General features: G+C 42.6%; 1 pseudogene; it reads left to right on the top strand.

The window, feature by feature from the left end:
• Nucleotides 1-666: 666 nt before the first annotated feature.
• Nucleotides 667-4,927, top strand: LOC128509697 (uncharacterized; annotated as a pseudogene).
• Nucleotides 4,928-25,636: the final 20,709 nt, after the last annotated feature.

Here is a 25,636-nt window from a genome sequence, read left to right on the forward strand (position 1 = left end):
CTCTTCTGCAAATTCATCAACCTGTATATTAGATCCTGTACCGACACATTTTTTTTAAACAGATAGTACCAGCAATAACAGAACCCCTGTTGAGAATAATTAATTCTTCACTCAGCATTGGTTATGTTCCAAAATCTTTTAAATTAGCAGTTATCAAATCAATAATTAAGAAACCTGACCTCGACCCCTGTCAGCTGTCCAATTACAGGCCAATATCAAACCTCCCCTTTATCTCTAAGATTCTGGAAAAGATAGTAGCGGAGCAGCTATGTTCAAATCTACATAGAAATAGCATACATGAACTGTATCAGTCAGGATTTAGGCCTCATCACAGCACAGAGACAGCACTTGTTAAAGTAGTAAATGACCTCCTATTGACCTCTGATCAGGGTTGTGTAACTATGCTTGTATTACTCGACCTCAGTGCAGCTTTTGACACCGTTGATCACGCTATTCTTCTTCACAGATTAGAAAATGTAGTAGGAATTAAGGGTACAGCCCTCTCCTGGCTCAGATCCTATCTGACCCATCGTTATCAGTATGTAGACTTAAATGGTGATTATTCTGCATGTTCTCTAGTGGAGTTTGGTGTTCCGCAGGGTTCAGTTTTAGGCCCACTGCTTTTTTCCCTTTACATGTTTCCTCTGGGCAACATAACATTTTCATTGTTATGCTGACGACACACAGTTATATGTCTCAGCAAAACCAGATGAGATAAACCAGCTTACTAAAGTTGAGCAATGTGTGCAGGACATAAGAAATTGGGTGCTAATTAACTTCCTTCTGCTTATAAGACAGAAGTTCTAGTCATAGGACCGCATACAGCTAGACGTTAGATTCTAGATCTCTCTGTAACTTTAGATGGCCTTTCTGTTCCATCAAATGCAACAGTAAAAGACCTTAGTGTGATTATAGATTCCAGCCTTTCATTTAAAGCTCATGTAGATAATATTACCAGGATAGCATTCTTTCACCTCAGAAATATTGCCAAGATAAGAAATATATTGTCACTAAACGATGCAGAAAAACTAGTTCATGCTTTTATCACCTCTAGGTTGGACTATTGTAATGCCTTACTGTCTGGTTGTTCAGCTAGATGCATAAATAAGCTTCAGTTAGTCCAGAATGCAGCAGCGAGAGTCCTCACTAAAACCAGAAGATACGAGCACGTCACCCCTATCTTATCTTCACTCCATTGGCTCCCTGTGAGATTTCGCATTGATTTTAAAATACTACTCTTGACATATAAAGCATTAAATGGTCTCGCGCCGCAGTACCTGAGCGAACTGCTAGTGTCTTACGATCCGCCACGCCTACTTCGATCAAAGGATGCAGGCTGCTTGTCAGTACCGCGTATTATGAAAACTACAGCAGGGGGCGGAGCTTTTTCTTACAAAGCCCCAAAGTTATGGAATAGTCTTCCAAATAGTGTTCGGGACTCATACACAGTCTCAGTGTTTAAGTCCAGGCTAAAAACCTATTTATTTAGCCAAGCATTTTTATAAATAGATTAGCCTTAGGTAAAGGAGCAGATCTGGGGGACTCATGGACGTAGAGTATTATGGTGAACTGGTATGTTTGGATGCTGTCTTCCCCACTCTCATTGATCACTCAGGTTTGCTGACAGTGAGGTGATTGGTTGCTTTACATCTCAGTTTCCCCTCATGTCTGTGTTTCCTTCTGGTTTCTCCATTTTAGTTATGATGTCATAGTTAGTCCTGCCGGAGTCTCTGCTTGCACTCTACAGTTAATATACATTCACATTATACATTGTGTGACTGTGACCATACCTAACTGTCATCTCTCCTCTTCTTCTCTTTCCCCCCCTCTTTCTTTTTCCTCTCTCCCCCAGTTGCCCCCTTTCACTCTTTCTCTCTCTCTGTCGAGCTACACATGTCGTTCCCGAGCTGCCAGTGATCCAGACTCCCTCTGCCCTCCGGACCTGTCTGACCCATCCTGGTGCCCCGCTTCTGGTTGGAGATCTCGTCACATGGACGCCCCGTGTGTCTCTCTGGGATGCGTCTGGTGTTTGGAGATGATTCTCTTTACCTAGAAGATGGTTCTGGCCTCGACTGGTGTCAACTTTTTCTCTGGGGACTTGACCGTTCGATAGTTCAGGACTGGAACTTCATACAAGTCTACCTGGGTCTTCAATAACTACCTGGACTCCATATTAACATCAATTAACATCAGCTATTATAGCTGAACTGCCTCCCACCCTACACACTGTATAAATGCAGATCAATTCCTGCTCTCTGTTTCACCCAGATGAGGATGGGTTCCCTGTTGAGTCTGGTTCCTCTCAAGGTTTCTTTATAAGCGCTATACAAATAAAATAAAATTTTATTTTATTTAATTATTTAACACACATTTACAGCTGCGGGAAGCCATTAATCACACACAAAAGCTGCACACAGATGCTTTACATTAAATTGTGTGAGCAGTGATACGGTGTTATATAAAGAGTCAGTATTAATAGTGACAATATTATATGAGTTTATTAATGTAGCACTTTTTTATATTCATAAGACACTCAAAGGTTAATTCAATTCAATTATATTTGTATGCTGCTTTTAACAATGCTCATTGTCACAATGCAGCGTTACAGAATAAAAAAAAAATTGAAATGTTGTTTAAATGTGGGAACAAATGTGTATGAACCAAAATGATCACATTGTAATAAAAATTATTGAAAGAAATGCTCACGCATATGCATGAGAGAGAGAGAGTCACAATTATACATGCAGCACAATCCCATGTTATATTTTATTTTATTTGCTTCTATCCATCTTTTGTATCAATAATAATTCTTCTTTGACCCTGCCTTCTCCATTTATAATTAATTATTATCATTATTATTATTAGTAGTAGTAGTGCTTAATATTATGATGCACATTGCACATTGATCTTGCTGCTGTAATGTAAAAAAAATTCCCATTGTGGGATGAATAAGGGAATAGTGTCACGATTCGGGTGTATCGGGCTGATGGTATGCCGTGGGCTTACAAAGGGCAGACATAAGTGCAGAGGGTTCTTTTCAAAATAGAGTTTTTTATTGACAAGCAAACTAAACAAACAAAACACTGGCTCTGGAAAACATCACACTCAGGTGTTTAGAAAACACACACGGAGTCAATAACTCAAACACACTCAGGGATTCCATAAAACAAATCACATAGGGATGCGGGAAACCTTTAACACTTTACACTAGCCTAGAGTGGGGACAGAGACTCTCACAGTCAGGCTCTAATACCTGAGACATACATACACTTGCTCTGTGTTGTGACACAGGCTCTATTACACACAGGCTCTAATACCTGAAACATGCATACACTAGCTCTGTGTTGTGACACAGGCTCTATCACCTCCTCACACCCACGCACTCCTATGAGCGGCACACACCCCCGCGCTCCTGTGTCTGAGCGGCCCTTAACCACTCACACCACACAACACACCCACGCTTCTATGAGCGGCACTCACTCACTTCATGCACATCTTACACATCACACACACCTCAAACACACACCTCACGCACATCATACACACATCTTACACATCGCACACCTCATACACACACACTTCTCTGCACATCATACCTTCTCTGCCATACACACACATCCACGGACTCGTAGAGCAGACCCAGGCTTAGAGCTTAGACTAAACACAGGGAGATCTTCTAAAGAAAAGGGGAAAGACACTAAAGACACACAGACGAAACAAATAGGAGTGACTGAAAACAAAAGGACACTAGTCACATACTTAATACTCACAAACAAAAGCAAAACCAAAGATACACTTAATCACATTTAACATAACAAACATGCCCTCAGAGCCAGTTCAACACAAAAACTGAATTCAAACAAAACAAAACAAAACAAAAGCCCACTAGACAATATTAATGCTCGACCCAGTTTCCCAGAACTAACAGCTTTTTATAATGTCCCTAATGAGCCACCTCGGCTCAGGTGAACTTCGTCAACACCTGACCGAGGTGCCTTCTGGGAAACTGGGTCTTCTAACAAAACTACACACAAAAAACAAACATAGCCACAGTGCCCTCTAGGGGCAGTCCCTTACAGTACACCCCCTCCTAAGACGCTCCTCCGGAGCGCTATTGGAGATGCTTTCACCCAACTCCCGATGCCGACACTCTTCAAGTTCAAGTAGGCTTTATTGTCATTACAACCATATACAGTTATTACACAGTGAAACGAAACAACGTTCCTCCAGGACCAAGGTGCTACATGCAACATAAATTTACAACATAAATTAACAGATACACTAAACTAGCTAACCAAGAGGCCTAGTTAGCTGGCTAGCAGAGACAGGACAGAGAGACCTAACATAAATTACAACATAAATTAACAAAAAACTAACTAGCTAAGTATAACTATTTTTACAGACAACATAAAGTGCACGTGCAAATGTGCAAACAAGAGCAACAACAAAGTGACAGTGCGCAACCACGACATAACAGAACAGAATCTAGCTCCGCGAGCTGGGTGGGAGGGTGGGCAAGCCCAGACGGCCGCCGAAGTCGAGCTGCGGAGGCAGCTGCTGGACCCCTTGTGCAACCCCGGCAGTTGAGGCAGCACTGGATCGCTGGACTAGGCCGGGTGGCGAAGGCAGTACTGACTCGCTCACGCCTGTTGAGCAGCAAAGGCAGCACTGCGTAGTCCTCCAAGCCGAGCGGCCGATGCAGAACTGAGTTGTCCTCAACGCCGGGCGGCGGATGCAGCAGCGATCTATCCCCGCTGCCAAGCACCGGCGACGGCTCCCGCTAGCTGTCGGGGTCTCGCGGTGGTGGACTCCTAAGGTGGAAGCAGGGTGGTGGAGGCAGTCCTGGATCCGCTTCGTTGATCTGGCTGGTGAGGCAGCGCCGGATCATGTAGGCCGGGCGGCGGAGGCAAGACTGCGTCGCTCGTGAAACTTGAGCCTAGTATGCAGCGCTGGGTTGTCCTCCAAGCCGGGTGGCCGATGCAGCCCTGAGTTGTCCTCCCAGCCAAGTGTTGATGGTCCTGGATCCTTTCTGTGGACCCGGCTGATGAGGCAGCACCGGATCATGTAGGCCAGGCGGCGGAGGCAGCACTGCGTCGCTTGTGAAACTTGAGCCTTGTAGGCAGCGCTGGGTTGTCCTCCAAGCCGGGTGGCCGATGCAGTACTGGGTTGCCCTCCCAGCCGGGGCCTCCACTGCAGCTCTTGGACGAAGGAGTCTCACCTGAGGCTCTCGGGGTTTGAAGGGACCTTTTCTGTGGCTTGGCAGTGGGCCCCTCTGCTATGCCCTTGTTGTGGTCAAGCATTCTGTCACTATTCGGGTGTATCGGGCTGATGGTACGCCGTGGGCTTACAAAGGGCAGACATAAGTGCAGAGGGTTCTTTTCAAAATAGAGTTTTTTATTGACAAGCAAACTAAACAAACAAAACACTGGCTCTGGAAAACATCACACTCGGGTGTTTAGGAAACACCCACGGACTCAATAACTCAAACACACTCAGGGATTCCATAAAACAAATCACATAGGGATGCGGGAAACCTTTAACACTTTACACTAGCCTAGAGTGGGGACAGAGACTCTCACAGTCAGGCTCTAATACCTGAGACATACATACACTAGCTTTGTGTTGTGGCAAAGGCTCTATTACACACAGGCTCTAATACCTGAGACATACATACACTAGCTTTGTGTTGTGGCACAGGCTCTATTACACACAGGCTCTAATACCTAAGACATACATACACTAGCTCTGTGTTGTGATACAGGCTCTATCATACACAGGCTCTAATACCTGAGACATACATATACTAGCTCTGTGTTGTGATACAGGCTCTATTACACACAGGCTCTAATACCTGAGACATACATACAATCGCTCTAGGCTAGACAAATCACCCTCGTAGGGCTGTGACAAAAGCTTAAAACACATCTCATATAAACGTAACCATAGCCCTAGCCGGTGGAATGAAACCCCGTCTGCTACTACGAGCGCCACACACTTACTCGCTCTTCAGAACAATACTCACACACTCGCTCCTGTGTATGAGCGGTCCTCAAACACACACCACACAACACAACAAACACCCACGCTCCTATGAGCGAGACTCACACTCACGCTCCTGTGTCTGAGTGGCCCTTAAGGGGAAAGACACTAAAGACACACAGACGAAACAAATAGGAGTGACTGAAAACAAAAGGACACTAGTCACATACTTAATACTCACAAACAAAAGCAAAACCAAAGATACACTTAATCACATTTAACATAACAAACATGCCCTCAGAGCCAGTTCAACACAAAAACTGAATTCAAACAAAACAAAACAAAACAAAACAAAAGCCCACTAGACAATATTAATGCTCGACCCAGTTTCCCAGAACTAACAGCTTTTTATAATGTCCCTAATGAGCCACCTCGGCTCAGGTGAACTTCGTCAACACCTGACCGAGGTGCCTTCTGGGAAACTGGGTCTTCTAACAAAACTACACACAAAAAACAAACATAGCCACAGTGCCCTCTAGGGGCAGTCCCTTACAGTACACCCCCTCCTAAGACGCTCCTCCGGAGCGCTATTGGAGATGCTTTCACCCAACTCCCGATGCCGACACTCTTCAAGTTCAAGTAGGCTTTATTGTCATTACAACCATATACAGTTATTACACAGTGAAACGAAACAACGTTCCTCCAGGACCAAGGTGCTACATGCAACATAAATTTACAACATAAATTAACAGATACACTAAACTAGCTAACCAAGAGGCCTAGTTAGCTGGCTAGCAGAGACAGGACAGAGAGACCTAACATAAATTACAACATAAATTAACAAAAAACTAACTAGCTAAGTATAACTATTTTTACAGACAACATAAAGTGCACGTGCAAATGTGCAAACAAGAGCAACAACAAAGTGACAGTGCGCAACCACGACATAACAGAACAGAATCTAGCTCCGCGAGCTGGGTGGGAGGGTGGGCAAGCCCAGACGGCCGGCGAAGTCGAGCTGCGGAGGCAGCTGCTGGACCCCTTGTGCAACCCCGGCAGTTGAGGCAGCACTGGATCGCTGGAGTAGGCCGGGTGGCGAAGGCAGTACTGACTCGCTCACGCCTGTTGAGCAGCAAAGGCAGCACTGGGTAGTCCTCCAAGCCGAGCGGCCGATGCAGAACTGAGTTGTCCTCAACGCCGGGCGGCGGATGCAGCAGCGATCTATCCCCGCTGCCAAGCACCGGCGACGGCTCCCGCTAGCTGTCGGGGTCTCGCGGTGGTGGACTCCTAAGGTGGAAGCAGGGTGGTGGAGGCAGTCCTGGATCCGCTTCGTTGATCTGGCTGGTGAGGCAGCGCCGGATCATGTAGGCCGGGCGGCGGAGGCAGCACTGCGTTGCTCGTGAAACTTAAGCCTCGTAGGCAGCGCTGGGTTGTCCTCCAAGCCGGGTGGCCGATGCAGCCCTGAGTTGTCCTCCCAGCCAAGTGTTGATGGTCCTGGATCCTTTCTGTGGACCCGGCTGATGAGGCAGCACCGGATCATGTAGGCCAGGCGGCGGAGGCAGCACTGCGTCGCTTGTGAAACTTGAGCCTTGTAGGCAGCGCTGGGTTGTCCTCCAAGCCGGGTGGCCGATGCAGTACTGGGTTGCCCTCCCAGCCGGGGCCTCCACTGCAGCTCTTGGACGAAGTCTCAGTCTCACCTGAGGCTCTCGGGGTTTGAAGGGACCTTTTCTGTGGCTTGGCAGTGGGCCCCTCTGCTATGCCCTTGTTGTGGTCAAGCATTCTGTCACTATTCGGGTGTATCGGGCTGATGGTACGCCGTGGGCTTACAAAGGGCAGACATAAGTGCAGAGGGTTCTTTTCAAAATAGAGTTTTTTATTGACAAGCAAACTAAACAAACAAAACACTGGCTCTGGAAAACATCACACTCGGGTGTTTAGGAAACACCCACGGACTCAATAACTCAAACACACTCAGGGATTCCATAAAACAAATCACATAGGGATGCGGGAAACCTTTAACACTTTACACTAGCCTAGAGTGGGGACAGAGACTCTCACAGTCAGGCTCTAATACCTGAGACATACATACACTAGCTTTGTGTTGTGGCAAAGGCTCTATTACACACAGGCTCTAATACCTGAGACATACATACACTAGCTTTGTGTTGTGGCACAGGCTCTATTACACACAGGCTCTAATACCTGAGACATACATACACTAGCTCTGTGTTGTGATACAGGCTCTATTACACACAGGCTCTAATACCTGAGACATACATACAATCGCTCTAGGCTAGACAAATCACCCTCGTAGGGCTGTGACAAAAGCTTAAAACACATCTCATATAAACGTAACCATAGCCCTAGCCAGTGGAATGAAACCCCGTCTGCTACTACGAGCGCCACACACTTACAGCCCCTTACAAATAGCTTATCTTATTATTATTATAATTATTATTATTATTACCTTTGCTTTTTGCTTTCTGTTGTTATTTTGTGACTTGATTCTGTGCTTCAGCAGTACAAGTGTATGCTGGAGCCGTCATACATTAAATATAATATTGCACGTTTCATAGTATTCTATTTATTAGTATTCTAAGTGTGTTCTTTCCTGAATGTTGCCATTAATATAAATAGTGATGCAGTGTTTTCTGTTTGATTAGACTCAATGCAGATATTGTAATTTTCTCTGTTACTGCAGGGTAAGGTGTGTGGTGTATACGCGCTGGGGGCATTGCACGCGACAAAATCTCATGCCAAGGGGGATGGTATTGTCAAGTTGTTTTTTTTTTGTTTTGTTTTTTGCGACCTACAACTAGTGCTGGACCAAGGCCAGGAAGATGGTGAAAGACCTCAGCCATCCCAACAATGGACTGTTCTGTCTGTTGAGGTCAGGAAAGTGCTTCCGCTTCCTAAAGAGCAACACAGAGAGACTGAGGAGGAGCTTCTTCCCACAGGCTATATGAGTCCTCAATCACAACACCACATAGGACCTTACACTCACACGCTTGCACATTTTGTACACCATGAGGACTGCAAACTTTTACTTTTTACTAGGACACATTTACTTTATATCATACTGTGTATGACTGTGTATGTGACGAATAACATTTAAATTTAAATTTAATTTCAAAATAAATTTTTGAGCCTTTTGTACCCAACCATGTAGGTGAAGCCACAAAGTCTAATGAAAAAACAAAAACTCTTTTCAAAATAACGCGTCTTTTATAATCATTAAAGCTGTCAGTCATTTCGACAACTCCCGTGTTAAACTGAATGCTTTTTCATCACGTCTCTGATGTTCTCTTGGCCTTTTCTAAAAATGACACAAACTTGTGTGAACTTGTGAGCAGCACATTACAATATTGAATTCTGATTGGCTAATCGTCGATATTTATAGTTTGCAGATGATCATACATAGTGAGATTTAGTATTTAATTTTTATGACAGATATTATACAGCATTATTAATCTAAAGGGGAGGGTAAGGGGGATGGTGGTTTTACAGAGAGAAGTTTTTTTTTTTTTTCTAATTTTTTTCAACATGCCATCGCCCCACATCCACCCTCAAATCGAGCCCTGGTTATACCACATATTTTAAGAATAAAAATTATATGGTAAATTTGTCATCATACTTTATTATGAAATTAACAAAAATTATCAAACCACATTTTAGATTAAAACATTTATATTGTGCATTACACTTTAACTTATAATATCATGTAATATCTTTCAATTGTGCTTAATCGTCACTATTTTTTCTTAAAATACTACTTTGTTAATTTTGTCATTACTTCCATCTACATTTATTATGAGGATCTTTGGCTTCCAAATTCTGCAGAACAGGTAAGGAGGTGATGAAAACCGATAACGACTCCATAAATGTGCTTAAAAATCAATTATGACTTGATAATAGCACTTAAGAATTGATACAAAGGCATTTCCAAGGAGTTAATGTCGGGAGAGGGCAGCCATTTTTTTTTTACATGGTCCAACTTCCCTCCCAATACCAATAACGCTGACAAACAGGACAGAATTTAAACCGAGCCCAAAAGAGGCTGTAAGCAGCTGTTACAGTCCTCTACCGTGCTATCCAGAGGTCATAACGAATTTGCATTGATCTAGATTTCAGAGCAAATTTGGCTCAGTGGAATGGGGGGGTGAGGCCTCCATCCCCGGTTGGGATCAGTGGTGCAGCCACCAGAGAGCAACATCTACACTGGCTTTGTTGCATTTGACTCCCGCCTGTAGCTGAACCAAAGGATTTTACAAGGGTTATGAAACCATTTCCAAACAATTAGGAGTTCAGTGTTCTACAGTGAGAAAGATTATTCACAAGGGAAAAGCATTCAAGACAGTTGCATATTTTCCCAGTAGTGGACTTCCCAGCACATTTACCCCAAGGTCATACCGTGTAATGCTCAGAGAAATATAGAAAAAAAAGAAAAACAAGCGCTTTATTTAATTGAGCATGTTAAATATTAAAGTCCATGTCAGAACAATTAGAAGAAGACTGAAAAGGTACAATTGTTTGGAAGGGTTGATAGGAGAAACCTCTTCTGTCTAAAAACAACATGGAAGCATGACTGAGGTTTGCTAAACTGCATTTAAACAAACATGTGGTTTGTCTGTCCTATAGACAGATAAGACCAAAGAGGAGTTGTTTGGCCATAATGCCCAGTGACATGTTTGGCGAAAACCAATTTCTGCAATAACCCCTCATGCCGACTGTCAAGCACAGTGGTGGAGGGTGATGATTTGGACTTGTTATTGCAAATATAGGACCTGGGCACCTTTGTGTGTTTAAAGATTTCAGATATGTTTGCCATTGGGACTGCTATAGTCAGCTTGCAACATCGCCCTGGCTCTGGAAAGACACCTAGAGCTGGAAATGGAGTCCAGGGAGGGGAGAGGACAGCCATTCACCTTCTTTGCTGTTCTGGTGACCCTCTGGAGTCTCTTCTTGTCGGCTGCCGTACATCCAGCGTACCACAGGAGGATGGCGTGCACCAGCACAGTCTCGATTGTGGCTCGGTAGAAAGACACCAACAGGTCAGTATGCAGCCTGTTCCACCTTAGGACCCTCAGGAAGTGTAGACACTGTTGGGCTTTCTTCACTAGAGCGGTTGTGTTTGTGGTCCAAGACAGGTCCTCAGATATGTCCTGAGGAATTTGAAGGAGGTCACCATTTATAGGGTGGGTGGAGTTTCAGCTTTTGTCTTTCAGAAGTCTATGATCACTTCCTTGGTTTTCCTGATGTTGAGGGTTAAATTGTTGTAGTCACTCCATTTTATGAGATGCTCGTCATTAGTGATGAGTCCCACCAGTGTGGTGTCGTCTGGGAATTTGATGATGGTGTTACAGGGATGCTTGGTAGTGCAATCGCTAGTGTAGATAGAATAAGTATACGTAAAAGTAGACAGTATAAGAGAGGGCTCAGCACACATCCCTGTGGCAAGTGAAAGGGGGATGATCTCCGGTTGCCAACCCTAACAGATTGTGGTCAGTCAGTGAGGAAGTTTCTGATCCAGGCTTTGAGCACACTCCCAGGTATTCCGTCAGGGCCAGCAGCTTTTCTCTGATTTACTGCTCTGAACACATTGCGAACCTGATAAACCAGGGTTAATGTGTATGGCCTGAGCTCAGAGAAGGTTATGGACAAGGAGGTGCACCTGGTAGGGGTATCTACAGTTCTTTCAAAGCGGGCAAAGAAGTGGTTTAATTCCTCTGCCAATGAGATGTCCATGTTATCTGTATTTGTCCTGCTGCCTTTGTAAATGGTAATATGTTTTAGGCCTTCCCATACCCTTCTGGGGTTGTTGTCTAAGAGATGATCAGATAGCTTACAAACCAAATTCCAAAAAAGTTGGGACACTATACAAATCGTGAATAAAAACTGAATGCATTGATGTGGAGGTGCCAACTTCTAATATTTTATTCAGAATAGAACATAAATCATGGAACAAAAGTTTAAACTGAGAAAATGTATCATTTTAAGGGAAAAATATGTTGATTCAAAATTTCATGGTGTCAACAAATCCCCAAAAAGTTGGGACAAGGCCATTTTCACCTCTGTGTGGCATCTCCCCTTCTTCTTACAACACTCAACAGACGTCTGGGGACCGAGGAGACCAGTTTCTCAAGTTTAGAAATAGGAATGCTCTCCTATTCTTGTCTAATACAGACCTCTAACTGTTCAATTGTCTTGGGCCTTCTTTGTCGCACCTTCCTCTTTATGATGTGCCAAATGTTCTCTATAGGTGAAAGATCTGGACTGCAGACTGGCCATTTCAGTACCCGGATCCTTCTCCTACGCAGCCATGATGTTGTGATTGATGCAGAATGTGGTCTGGCATTATCTTGTTGAAAAATGCAGGGTCTTCCCTGAAAGAGATGACTGGATGGGAGCATATGTTGTTCTAGAACCTGAATAAATTTTTTTGCATTGATGGTGCCTTTCCAGACATGCAAGCTGCCCATGCCACACGCACTCATGCAACCCCATACCATCAGAGATGCAGGCTTCTGAACTGAGCATTGATAACTACTTGGGTTGTCCTTGTCCTCTTTGGTCCAGATGACATGGCGTCCCAGATTTCCAAAAAGAACTTCGAATCGTGACTCGTCTGACCAGAGAACAGTCTTCCAATTTGCCACACTCCATTTTAAATGATCCCTGGCCCAGTGAAAATGCCTAAGCTTGTGGATCTTGCTTAGAAATGGCTTCTTCTTTGCACTGTAGAGTTTCAGCTGGCAACGGCGGATGGCACGGTGGATTGTGTTCACTGACAATGGTTTCTGGAGGTATTCCTGAGCCCATTCTGTAATTTCCTTTACAGTAGCATTCCTGTTTATGGTGCAGTGCCGTTTAAGGGCCCGGAGATCACGGGTATCCAGTATGGTTTTACGCCCTTAACCCTTACGCACAGAGATTGTTCCAGATTCTCTGAATCTTCGGATGATGTTATGCACAGTTGATGATGATAACTGCAAAGTCTTCACCTTTCTGATATTGCTTCACTATCTTTCTGCGCAACATTGTGGGAATTGGTGATCCTCTACCCATCTTGGCTTCTGAGAGACACTGCCACTCTGAGAAGCTCTTTTTATACCCAATCATGTTGCCAATTGACCTAATTATTGTTAATTGGTCTTCCAGCTCCTCGTTATGCTCAAATTTACTTTTTCCAGCCTCTTATTGCTACTTATTCCAACCTTTTTTGGGATTTGTTGACACCATGAAATTGTGAATCAACATATTTTTCCCTTAAAATGATACATTTTCTCAGTTTAAACTTTACTTCTGTGATTTATGTTCTATTCTGAATAAAATATTAGAAGTTGGCACCTCCACATCATTGCATTCAGTTTTTATTCACGATTTGTATAGTGTCCCAACTTTTTTGGAATCCGGTTTGTAGTTTAATAGTTCAGTTTTGCTTCTCTAATGCCTTTTTTGAAGTCTGCTCTTGCTCTGCGGTACATATCCTGGTCCCCAGATTTAGCCTATATGCAGAGTTACGTGCCTTTAACAGTGCCTGAACCTTACTCGTCATCCAGGGTTTGGGTTGGGGTAGACCCGAACCCGTTTTTTCATTGTCACAGTGTCCATGCAATGCATGATGTAACCCAACACTGCAGTCTCTAGATCGTCATGTTCGAAGACACTACATTCTGTGAGAGCAAAACAATCCTGTAGCTGAGCCAGAGCTTCATCAGAAAAGGTGTTAATGGTTCTGGTGGTGGGCTTTGTCATGTTATGTGTGTAAATGCACAAACCTCCACCGTTTTCCAGCTGTGGCCTTTCTGTCGCTGCGGTGCATTGTGCGGCCTTTTTCTGTACGGGAATTTCCTCTCGTAGCCATGTCTCCGTGACAACCAAGGCACAGCAGTTGCGGACAAGTGGCTGTTCTGTGAGTAGTAAGTTCAGTTCGTCGATTTTGTTTGCGTTCCTTCCTCTATGTGGCTAATACAGTGGGGGAAATAAATATTTAATCCCCTACAGATTTTCTAAGTTTGTCCACTTACAAAGAAATGAAGGGTCTATAATTTTTATCATAGGTTTATGGTAAAGGATTGAGACTCAGATGTCAGAATATCAACCAAAAGTCCAGAAAAAGCTCATGATACAAATGTTATTAAGTTGCATTTCAATGAGGGAAATAAGTATTTGACTAATAGCTCACTCATTGTCTTAATAAGTGCGCAAATTCCTCCCAAATTCCTTTCTGTAATTAGTGATTACTAACCCTTAGAAATTTGGGTGGAATTGTGGAATTTGTGCACTTACCTGAGATGATGAGTGAGCTATTGGCTGCTGACCCGCCATTTTGGCGTCTGTGGTTTAAAACGCTAATGGGGCGCATGCGCATATCATGAAATTGATTAATCTTCCCTCTGATAGTAATGCCTGCTACCTTGATGACGTATTTTTGACAGTAATTTCGCACGCCTTGCTTCGTCATTGTATTCGCGTGTTGTGGGTGTAACGGAGCTGTTGTGAAAACAAGCATTGTATCTGTAAACTATCATAGTCGTACATTTTGAAGTTGAACTCTAACAAACGCACAGAATCACGTATCTGTAAACTGCCGTGGCCGTAGATCTTGGAATCCAACTCTTGACAAAGTTAAATTACGCACGAGTAAATGAAAATTACGCACAAATGCTTTGAATTTTGTACATTTATTTTTGACAGTGATTTTATTCCATACATTGTATTTCATTTGTTTAATGTTAATTGTTTCATAAAGCCGGTGCACCACTGTTTCTTATTGGTTCTTATTGTAATTTGAATTTTTTCTTAGTTTAGTAGGTCATAAGAGGGACACCAGGACGAGTCAGACAGGTCCAGAGGACAGAGGGGGTCTGGATCACTGACAGCTCAGGAGAGACATGTGTAGTGAGACAGAGAGAGAAAGAGAGAAGAGGAGAGATAACAGTTAGGTCTGGTCACAGTCACACAATGTATAATGTGAATGTATATTAACTGTAGAGTGCAAGCAGAGACTCCGGCAGGACTAACTATGACATCATAACTAAAAGGGAGAGCCAGAAGGAAACACAAACATGAGGGGGAACTGAGATGTAAAGCGACCAATCACCTCACCGTCAACAAACCTGAACTACTGCATGATTATAGAGTGTGTGTGTGTGTGTGTGTGTGTGTGTGTGACTGTAGTGAGTGTGTGATTATATTGTGTGTCCTTAGTGAGTGTGTGATAATAGTGAGAATTTATGGTAAGTGTTTGATTGCAGTACGCATGATTATAGAAGTGTGTAATTATAGAGTGTGTGTGCTTGAAGTGCATGTGTCATTATAGTGAGTGTGTGATTACAGTGAGTGTGTGATTACAGTGAGTGTGTAATTACACTGTAGAGTGGGCATATGAACAAGATCTAAGAAAGTCAACTTAAAAAAAAATTGTAAGAATTGTAAATTCGACCTCATTTACATTTTATCTTATGACATTCCAAAGCTGAGATCTGAGGGTCTGACTGTAATGTGTGTGTGTGTGTGTGTGTGTGTGTGTGTGTGTGTGTGTGTGTGTGTGTGTGTGACACAGTGATTATAGACAGAGTGAGATTATGGTGAATGTGTGATAATCATGTGTTACGTCCTGGTCTAGGGTCAGGCCGCAACAGATAAAATAAATTAGAAAAAAAAAGGAAAGAAGATAATGGGGGAAATAAAAAGGGGGGGGGGGTGAGATCAACTGCAGTTTAATTTTATGTACAAATATTTACAAAGAAGGTAATATCTTCAGGAGCCGACAATGCCAAAATAATAAACCAAACCCACTAACTAGAGTCACAAAAGTCTACCTAACCTAACATCCAAAAACATACCAAAATACATCCTGACTTAGCTAGCTCCCTGACTAACATAACCAGGTGAAAAGGGGGGGGGGGGGGGGCAAAATAAAGGGCAATAAAAACAATCGAGGTCGAAAAGGGCAGCAAAAGTCGATACACAATACGTCCAATATAAACAAGCAAAACACCATAACAAGTCAAGCAGTTGTCTCTCGAGCAGCAGGCAGGATGGCGTTTAAATACTGCTGCACAAAGTGCTAGTCCAATGGAGATACAGGAGGCGGGAGTAAGGCACACAGGTTCAGGAAGTGCTTGTCCAATAGAGGTACAGGAGGCTTGAGTAAGGCACACATCACTGATGGATCCTCCAATCAGCACCCCACTCCATGGTAGAGGCCAATTAAACCTGCTTTACAAACAGAGAGAGGGAAACACACCCAAGAGAGCAGGCAACATAGAGAATAATATATATATATCATACGTCAGGGACGTAACACATCTTCTTCTTTGTCTTTCGGCTGTTCCCTTTCAGGGGTCGCCACAGCGAATCATCTGCCTCCATCTAACCTTATCCTCTGCATCCTCTTCTCTCACACCAACTAACTTCATGTCCTCTCTCACTGCATCCATAAATCTCCTCTTTGGTCTTCCTCCAGACCTCCTGCCTGGCAGTTCCAACCTCAGCATCCTTCTACCGATATATTCACAATCTCTCCTCTGAACATGTCCAAACCACCTCAATCTGGCCTCTCTGACTTTATCTCCAAAACATCTAACGTGGGTTGTTCCTCTGATAAACTCATTCTTAATCCTATCCATCCTTGTCACTCCCAAAGAGAACCTCAACATCTTCAGCTCTGCTACCTCCAACTCTGCCTCCTGTCTTTTCTTCAGCGCCACTGTCTCTAAGCCGTAGAGCATCGCTGGTCTCACCACTGTCCTGTACACCTTTCCTTTCATTCTCGCTGATACTCCTTTATCGCACAACACTCCTGACACTTTTCTCCACCTATTCCAACCTGCCTGTACCCGCCTCTTCACCTCCTTTCCACACTCCCCGTTGCTCTGGACCGTTGACCCCAAGTACTTAAAATCCTGCACCTTCTTTACCTCTGCTCCCTGTAGCCTCACCGATCCTCCTGGGTCACTCTCATTTACACACATGTATTCCGTCTTGCTGCGGCTAACCCTCATTCCTCTGCTTTCCAGAGCATACCTCCACCTCTCCAAATTTTCCTCCACCTGTTCCCTGCTCTCGCTACAGAGCACAATGTCATCTGCAAACATCATAGTCCATGGGGACTCCTGTCTTACCTCATCTGTCATCCTGTCCATCACCAGAGCAAACAAAAAGGGGCTTAGAGCCGATCCTTGATGCAGACCCACCTCCACCTTAAACTCTTCTGTCACACCTACAGCACATCTTACCACTGTCTTACAGCTCTCATACATGTCCTGCACCACTCTAACATACTTCTCTGCCACTCCAGACTTCCTCATACAATACCACAGCTCCTCTCTTGGCACCCTGTCATACGCTTTCTCTAAATCTAAAAAGACACAATGCAATTCCCTGTTACCTTCTCTGTACTTCTCCGCCAGCATCCTCAAAGCAAATACTGCATCTGATGTACTCTTTCTAGGCATAAAACCATATTGCTGCTCACAAATGCTCACCTCTGCCCTTAACCTAGCTTCCACTACTCTTTCCCACAGCTTCATTGTCTGGCTCATTAGCTTTATACCTCTATAATTGCCACAGCTTTGCACATCTCCCTTGTTCTTAAAAATTGGCACCAGGATTTCCGGTTGAGTCGCGTAGAAGATGGCAGCATAAGAGAAACGCTCCCCAGTCGATAATTACTCTCCCTTAATTCAAAGAGCTCCGATACGAAGTATCATTATAAATACCATGGCAGAGGGGGAGAAGCATATGAAAACGCGGGGAAAGTCGATTCTGAAACCCGAAAAAGATGGTAAAGCCGACGAGGATGGTGAACGGCGAGGACAGACAAATGAGAGAGATCAAGATGGCGATGCTAATACGTCTTCGCAAATTACTGCGACGATACAAGAGAGTATATCGGCAATTCACAGTCAGATCTCTGCACTACGCTCTGATCTCAAAGATGACATGACTGACTTTCGTCAGAAAATAAGAGAGGACATCAGAAGCGACCTGACAGAATTTAAAGAAGAAATCAATCGAAAGATGAGCGAAGTGACGAAAACCCAGCAATCAACATCGGAAAGAGTGAATGAGATGGAAAAGAGAATCTCGGATCTGGAAGAGTGGGCCGTGGATGTGAGAGATGCGGTTGACAACACTCTGAAAGTGCAAGAGAACTTGCAAGCTAAGTTATCTGACCTGGAAGGCCGCTCCCGACGCAATAATCTACGCATCTATGGGATGCCAGAAGGATGCGAGGGAAGCAATGCGATGGAATTTGTCGCTGAATTTATTAAATCCGAGTTAAACGGTCTAAAGGACATTGACTTACAGATACAGAGAGCTCATAGAGCTCTTGTCCCAAAGCCCAGTCAAGAAGTACAACCTAGATCATTGGTGATCTGCTTTCTCGAATATCGTGTCAAGGAAATGGTACTACGAGCTGCATGGAATAAGAAAGAGTTACGCTACCAGGGACGGAGAATTTTTTTTGACCACGACTACGCGACAGGGAATACGCAGGGAATACGCGGAAATAAAGAAAGCTCTTAAGGCCAAGCAAATACGCTTCCAAACACCATACCCAGCGAAGCTGAAAGTGTTCCTCGACAGCGGGATCAAGGTTTACAACAGCGCGACAGAGGCTTCTAGAGACCTGAAGAAGGAAGGAATCGCACTTGACCTAATTGAACGTACCGGACAGCTCAGCCGTCCGCTTTGGCAGAGTCTGCGATGGGAAAAAGAAATGTCAGCAAGGAGTAAACGCCAGCAGAATCGTCAGTTACAAATACGTGAAAAATTGAGGAGTTATCAGCACATTCCCGGCTTGAAGAAGGACAGCGTGACTTCGCGAACTCAGGACTAATGGAGAAGTACTAAGTGTATATATCCTTTAAAGTTCTGGCAGCAAAAATATGTGAAAGACAGGATGTTAATATGTTCACCCTAACATTTAAAGTCTAGTATTTTAGATCATCCATTTTCATTCATTTCTCAAATCGCCACTCAGGATTATAAACCTCTAGCCTCGTCATAAATAACCCCCTCCGCTTTATAAGATCATATACATTGACGTAAGGGGACTAAATAATTCTGAACTTTTTCGTGATCGTCCACTAGGGGAGGGACTTTTGTTTATATCACGAACTAAGAGGCCCTCACTAAAAGTGAGGATTTATCCTCTGTTGAGAGGGTTATTATTGTAAAACCCTCAAGGTGGAAATCCTTGTTTGGAATTTCGGAATGATTTTGTTTTCTGTTATAAATAGTTTAGCAGTTGTTTTGGTTTTAAATTACATTGTTCTGACTCTCATGGGTACCTTTAGTCAATACATAAAACTATGTTTAAGACATATCAGGAATATAAGATAATGACGCTTAATGTCAACGGGTTGCATAACGTGGTAAAAAGGAGTGTGGGAGAAAATTCTTCCACCTGTTGATGTTGCTGTTAATTTAAAATATCAATCAGTTAACAATTCATAAACAAAGAGAATTAAAGAAGAATTAGAGAAGATTACGCCACACAGAGCTGGATGAAGTAAGTCAGGCTTTTATTGCAGCAATAAGAACCCAGATGAGCCAGCCTAGCCATGCCTTGGATCAGAACCAAAGCAGTGCCAAGTCCAGACTGAATTCACAGTCAAAATCATGCTCCTTTTATACAGTTTCTGAGAGGGGGGATCTCCAGTCTCCTCCCCTGTACCTTCACCTCGTTTGACCACAGCAAAATTATAATCCATTATAATCCAGTTTTTATCAATTAATTTTTCCATTAAAATTACATTTCTCTTATTTTGTACCATTATGTCATACACCTCGCTATCTGACTCCTCTCCATGCTCATAACTCTTTCCCTTTATATTTACACCTCGTTATTTGACTTCTTCCTGCGCTTATCTGACTCTTACTATGCTCGAAACTTCTCTCCATTATAATACATCTTCTTTAATAATTATTTTCTATTATCTTTACACTTTTCATATCTTTTTTTATAAAAATATAGGGGTGCCGCTTGTTTTCAAGGCTTTTTCCTTGTTTTTCTTTGATATGTTCCTCATTTTTCAAGAGACCAGCCATGGGTAAGCATCTCCTTTACACTATTTTACTTATTTGCCTTATTTTACCCCATTCAATGTTTTTATACATTTTATTCTATTTTATAGCCAACTGCGACTTCTCCATTGATGACTTCATCCCTTTGGATGATTCGGACAGCCAGGGCAGTTTAGACTGTGTTCCTTTTGAGGAATTTTATTTCTGTTGACGCTTTTACCCCTTATGTTTTGTATTTTACATTGGGCTTTTATACTTTGTATTTTATATTATTACCATGTAGATATGCCTTTTTATTCTTTGTTTACTCTTATTAAAATATTTTATTCACAAGACTAGCTCTGTGTCTCTGATTTTTCTATTTCTTATCTGCCCGTCCAGTCTGCCCACATGTCCATCTACACACACACACACACACACACACACTGTCTCGCAGGGAGATCCCCTGATTCTTTCAAGTTTAGTTTCAGTGTATAGTTTATTACATAGTTTCCCGTACACCTCGTTAGCCCCTCTTTTTATCTGGTTTCTAGTGCCTTGTGCTTATCTGGTGTCTGTCACCTGATTATTTCTTCTGTCCTTGGGTTTTTGTTGGTTGTTCCAGGATTTTTCTATCCTCCCTGCTTTGCCCTTGGTTTTTCTATCTGTTGGTTGTTCCGGTTTATTCTACAGTTCTCAAGAGACAGACCATGTATAAGCATCTCTTTATTTGGTAGATGCACATACTAGTTTATTTTTGTGTCTACTTTTGTTAAACTCAGTATTCCTAAAACTGATTGTGTGTCTTTTGGATATTTGTCTATATTCTTACTTAGACATGTATACGTGTATCCAACACTTGTTTCAATCCTTCATTAGGCCAAGTCCGACACCTGGCACCTTATCTTGTCTTATCTGGGTCACTCTAACCCTTCTCTTACTGCTATGTTTTACGACCTGTCTGCTTTTCTCACTTAACCTCTATATTATTTCACTAAGATTAATATTATGTTGATTAATATTATCATATTGTTACACTGCTGCATACACAAATATATTTAATTAAAATATGCTTACATATTTCCCCCTCTGCGACTTTTAAGTCGCATAAAGAAAAACTCTGTGACTTTTCTTATTAATCAATTTTTCTGTCCTTCTTACATTTTTCTGTCCTTCTTACATATTACCCCCTCAATCAACGGACCACCCTGAAATTAGTAAGCATAAACGTATACAGTATAATCAGGTGTAAACATATGGTGAGTAAATAAGAAGTAATAATGAGTAAATGAGAAATAAATGTTGGTTACAAACTTGAGTTAATAGCGGGTACATATAATGAGTATTTAACGGGTATATATGATGGGTATATATGATGAGTTCAGAGGTGGGCGAAAAACCCTCAAGTTTAGCCAATCCAGAGGGAAAATTCCACACCTTGCCAGCATCTTATGCTCGACAGTGTATTCATCACCTGAACTTTATACTCTTTGGATATAAAGCAAATATCATACGTATACATTGAAAGACGGGTCGAACATAGAATTAGGGTCCCTGTAGAACAAAGATAGAGAGTCCAGGTTTTTACTTCCCTCGTACATCATCAGTTTGCGGTCCTCCTTAGTGTAGTCAAGGATGTGTAAGTCTGTACAGGTCAGGAGGAATGATAGCGGTTCGAAAAACAATTCGAAGAAGATCTAACCATTGGTTAGATCTTCTTCGTCTCCTCCTTGACAAAGAAGATCTAACCAATGCCCTGGCGTGGGCAATGCATCCAACATTCGTTGTGTGGCAATCGGAGTATCTGTTCATAAACGTCTTCTCCCAACCGTACCTTAGTTATGGTCTTTGATGCTGTTAGATAGACATGTTCGAATTCAATCGTCCCAACGGTCCATACCTTTCGCCATGCTCTTTACCGTTTGCAGTAGTGCAGCAGCCAAACTTAAGGTATCTCCCTAGTTGGTATGATGTTGTCTCTAGAAGTCCTCAGTTCTCATCAAGGGAAACCATGTCCCGTGCCTTTGCTGTAACCCACTTGAGGTCCTGAGTCACTACGTCTGCTATGGTGATGAATTTCTTAGGCTGTGTTGGGTAGCGTGGATACCAGTCGACCAGATCATGTCGTAATGCATCCCATCTTTCCTGGGGGTCCGTGCCGTAGTCTGCTTCCAGATCTCGGTGCAGATCGTACAGGAGATTTTCTACTGTGGATACGGCCTTGCTTCCCCCTCTGGTACAGGTTCTATAGGGTCCATTCTTGTATGGTCCTTCTCTAGCTTGATTCCACCTTCCTCTGAACACTCAAATAAATACCCAATCACCAGGCACTGTTCTTTCGTCTGTCTCCTCTGCGTCGTTAGCTGGTCTCTGACTGTTGTCATCAAGCACGGTCGCTCCCTTAACCTGTTGGAAAATAACTTTGTGCATTTCAGATTAGTGTTTTACATAATGATCAAGTTCACTTTGTAGTTATTCGTGAGATGGACCTTTATAGGGTCCTCGAACAAAGGATGTCAGCATTGGTCTGCCAGTAAGCATTTCATACGGTGTTAAATGTGTCTTTTGGTTAGTTTGCGATCTCATGCACATTAGAGCTAGCGGTAAAGCTTGTGACCAGCTCATACCTGTATCTGCACATATTTTAGCCAATTTCATTTTTAAAATTCCGTTCGCTCTCTCTCTACCATCCCCTGAGATTGGGGCAATATACACATCCGAATCTATGCTTGATGTTTCTGTATTACCTTGTTTGCAAAGTGCTTTTCGTTATCTGAGCTTAGGGTGTCTGGGATTTCAAATCTTGGTATTACTTCTCTACATAGGAATTTTACTACAGCAGTTGCATCCTCCTTAGCTGTTGCTACAGCTTCTACCCATCTGCTGAATCTATCGACAACCACTAAGATATATTGTTTTTCTTGGAACCTAGGCTCACCCATGTCTACAAAGTCACACATTATGTGTCTAAATGGTCCGTATGGTTCTGGAATATGTTCTATTGGTGATGTAAAGTGCTTTTTATTGTTTAATCTAGCACAGATGTCGCAGAACTGTGATAGCGTTCGATGAACCATGGGGCCTAAATAGGGTGACCACCATTCCTTTGGATTCTTTTTATCACTTCCCCTCTTGCTACATGATCTTTACCATGAGCTTGTTTTATCAAGGTTATGAGAAAACTTTGTGGAGCTAAACAACGCCCATCTGCACTTTGCCATAAATTAGTGTCATTATTTTTATTCTGGCTTCCTGTTTATATGTTTTACTGCTGGTTTCTTTGCTACTTCATCTGCTGCTTCATTTTCATCACTAACTAAAGTACTATCTTTTCTATGTGCTGTACACATTTGACTATGGCTAGACTTGATGTTAGTTTGATTGCATCTACTAGCTCTGCTATTGCTTCTCCATGTACTACTGATGTTCCGTCCGCTCTTTCGTAACCTCTTTGTGCCCATATGGGGCCATACAAATGGCATATTCCATATGCGTAAGCTAAATCAGTATATATAGTGCATGCTTTTCCTTCTGCTATCTTACAGGTGCCTGACAAAGCGATCAACTCGGCTAACTGGGTACAAGGTAGTGGCACATGTTCTGCTTGTACTATTCTAAATGCTTTTCCATCTAGAGCTGGTGTTACTATCGCATAGCCTGCTTTATTGCTATCCCCATCTCTAAAACACAACCCATCTACAAAAAATATCTGTATGTGACAGACGTTGATTCTCTAAATCTTGGCGTGTCTATATATATATATAGTTAACTTAGGTGCAGAAAGTATTACATAATATTCTTTTCTTCTAGCATTTGTAATTACAAACTATGGCTGGTCAGGAGTGCATGTAATATGTGGGTGGTATACGACTGGATGTCCCATGGTAATTGATGAGGCTTGTCAATAAACAAATGCTGCTGCTCGGTAGCAGGGTGGCATGCCTTTTCCAATATTATCAAGCGCTGTACTATAATAAGCGATTGGTTGCTTGCTAGGACCTTGTTGTTGAGTCAGAACCCCTGTGGCAAAACAGCTACACTCTGAGACATACAGGTGGAATGGCTTATTATACTCTGGACTAGCGAGTGCTGGTGCTGTACAGAGTTCTCTCTTTAGCTGTTCAAAAGCCTCCAGTGCTTCAGGTGTCCATTCTAACACTGCACAATTTTTTTGTCTGTTCAGCTGCTTTAACTATTGCTCTTAATGGTGTTGTTTTAATGCAAAGTTACAAATCCAGTCTCTACTAAATCCTAAAGACAGCATCTCTTTTACAGTCCGTGGTTTAGGGGCTTTTAATATTGCTTCTATATGTTCAGGAGATATGTGTCTAGATGTTCCTTTCAATTCTCTGCCTAGATATTCTACTTCCAACTTTTCTCTACTAGCTTTGTCCATTTTCACATGTAGTGGAATACTAACAAATGCTAAACATAAATCTATGACAGTGTGCCACTGAGTATCTTCTGGTATATTAGACAGTGGTGTGTGAGGATCAGGCATTGCAGGCAATTCTGCTTCTACAATTTTATTTATGGCTCATAATTCATGCACAAGTCTCTATTATCTAAGTTGGGCTTTCTGACAGAAAATATGGGAGTATTACAAGGACTTTCAGTGGGCATTAATACTCCAGCTTCTAATAACCCATCTATTGTAGGCTTAATACCTGTTATAGCTTGAGGTGTCAGTGGATATTGTCTTTGATGAGGCAATGTTGCATTTGTCTTATTGTTATTAATGCTTGTCCTCTAGCCTTAACTTATCCTACCTCTGTGGAATGTCTTGCCCATAGTTTCTCTGGGATTGTTTTTAGCTATTCCTCCTCTATTGCTAATTCTTTTTTATCTATCCATCCTGCCATCTTAAATGACATTTGTGTGTGCGATGACAACAGAATGTTACACATCCCCCTCTGAGGGTGTGTTGACAACAGCATGTTCCCATCTATCTCTGTATCCCTTATTCTATCTAATCCTAACAATGTTTTTTTCAAAAAAATCTTTGATCTTGTAAAATATGTACAGAAGGATTAGAGGTTTGTTCCCACCTAGTCACTTCAGCTGCTTGCTTGATCATCAGTCATAGTTCTTTAGATTGTGTTTTCTTCTCCCACTAGCAGAGAAATGTGAGGTGCTGTGTTAGATGCTTGATGCCAGTGTTCCAGTTGTTCAGTCAAATGTACAGTAATGGCTGCTCCTGCGGCACCTAAGATTATGTCTCCTAGTGCCATATATGTGATAGTCTTCCATAACATCGGTCCACAGCTGTGCATATTCTTCATCTTGACTTCCTGTGTCATAATACATGATGCAGTGCAATGGCAGGGTCACTTTTCTGCAGTCTGGTCATCGTTGCGTGCGTTCTCCACCTCTTGGGTATGTTTAAACTCTGCGTCTTGAAGTGCTCATCCGGTCTTTCCTTTCTTTTTTTTTTTTATTGCATCTTTTTTAGGTTCAATGATCATGAACCCTTTTACTTTCCTTTTCACTTGTTCCTTCTGAGCTCTTTCGATTATCTTATCCTCCTCAGTTTCTACCTCGTCTGTGTCAGACTTGTGACATGGCGATGAGCAGGATTCTCTGGGACATACGTCTGTGTCTTCCCTTTCTTCCAGGTCTTCTTCTTCTCTTTTTCTTT

Source organism: Clarias gariepinus, chromosome 21, assembly GCF_024256425.1.
Source record: "Clarias gariepinus isolate MV-2021 ecotype Netherlands chromosome 21, CGAR_prim_01v2, whole genome shotgun sequence".
NCBI lineage: Eukaryota > Metazoa > Chordata > Actinopteri > Siluriformes > Clariidae > Clarias > Clarias gariepinus.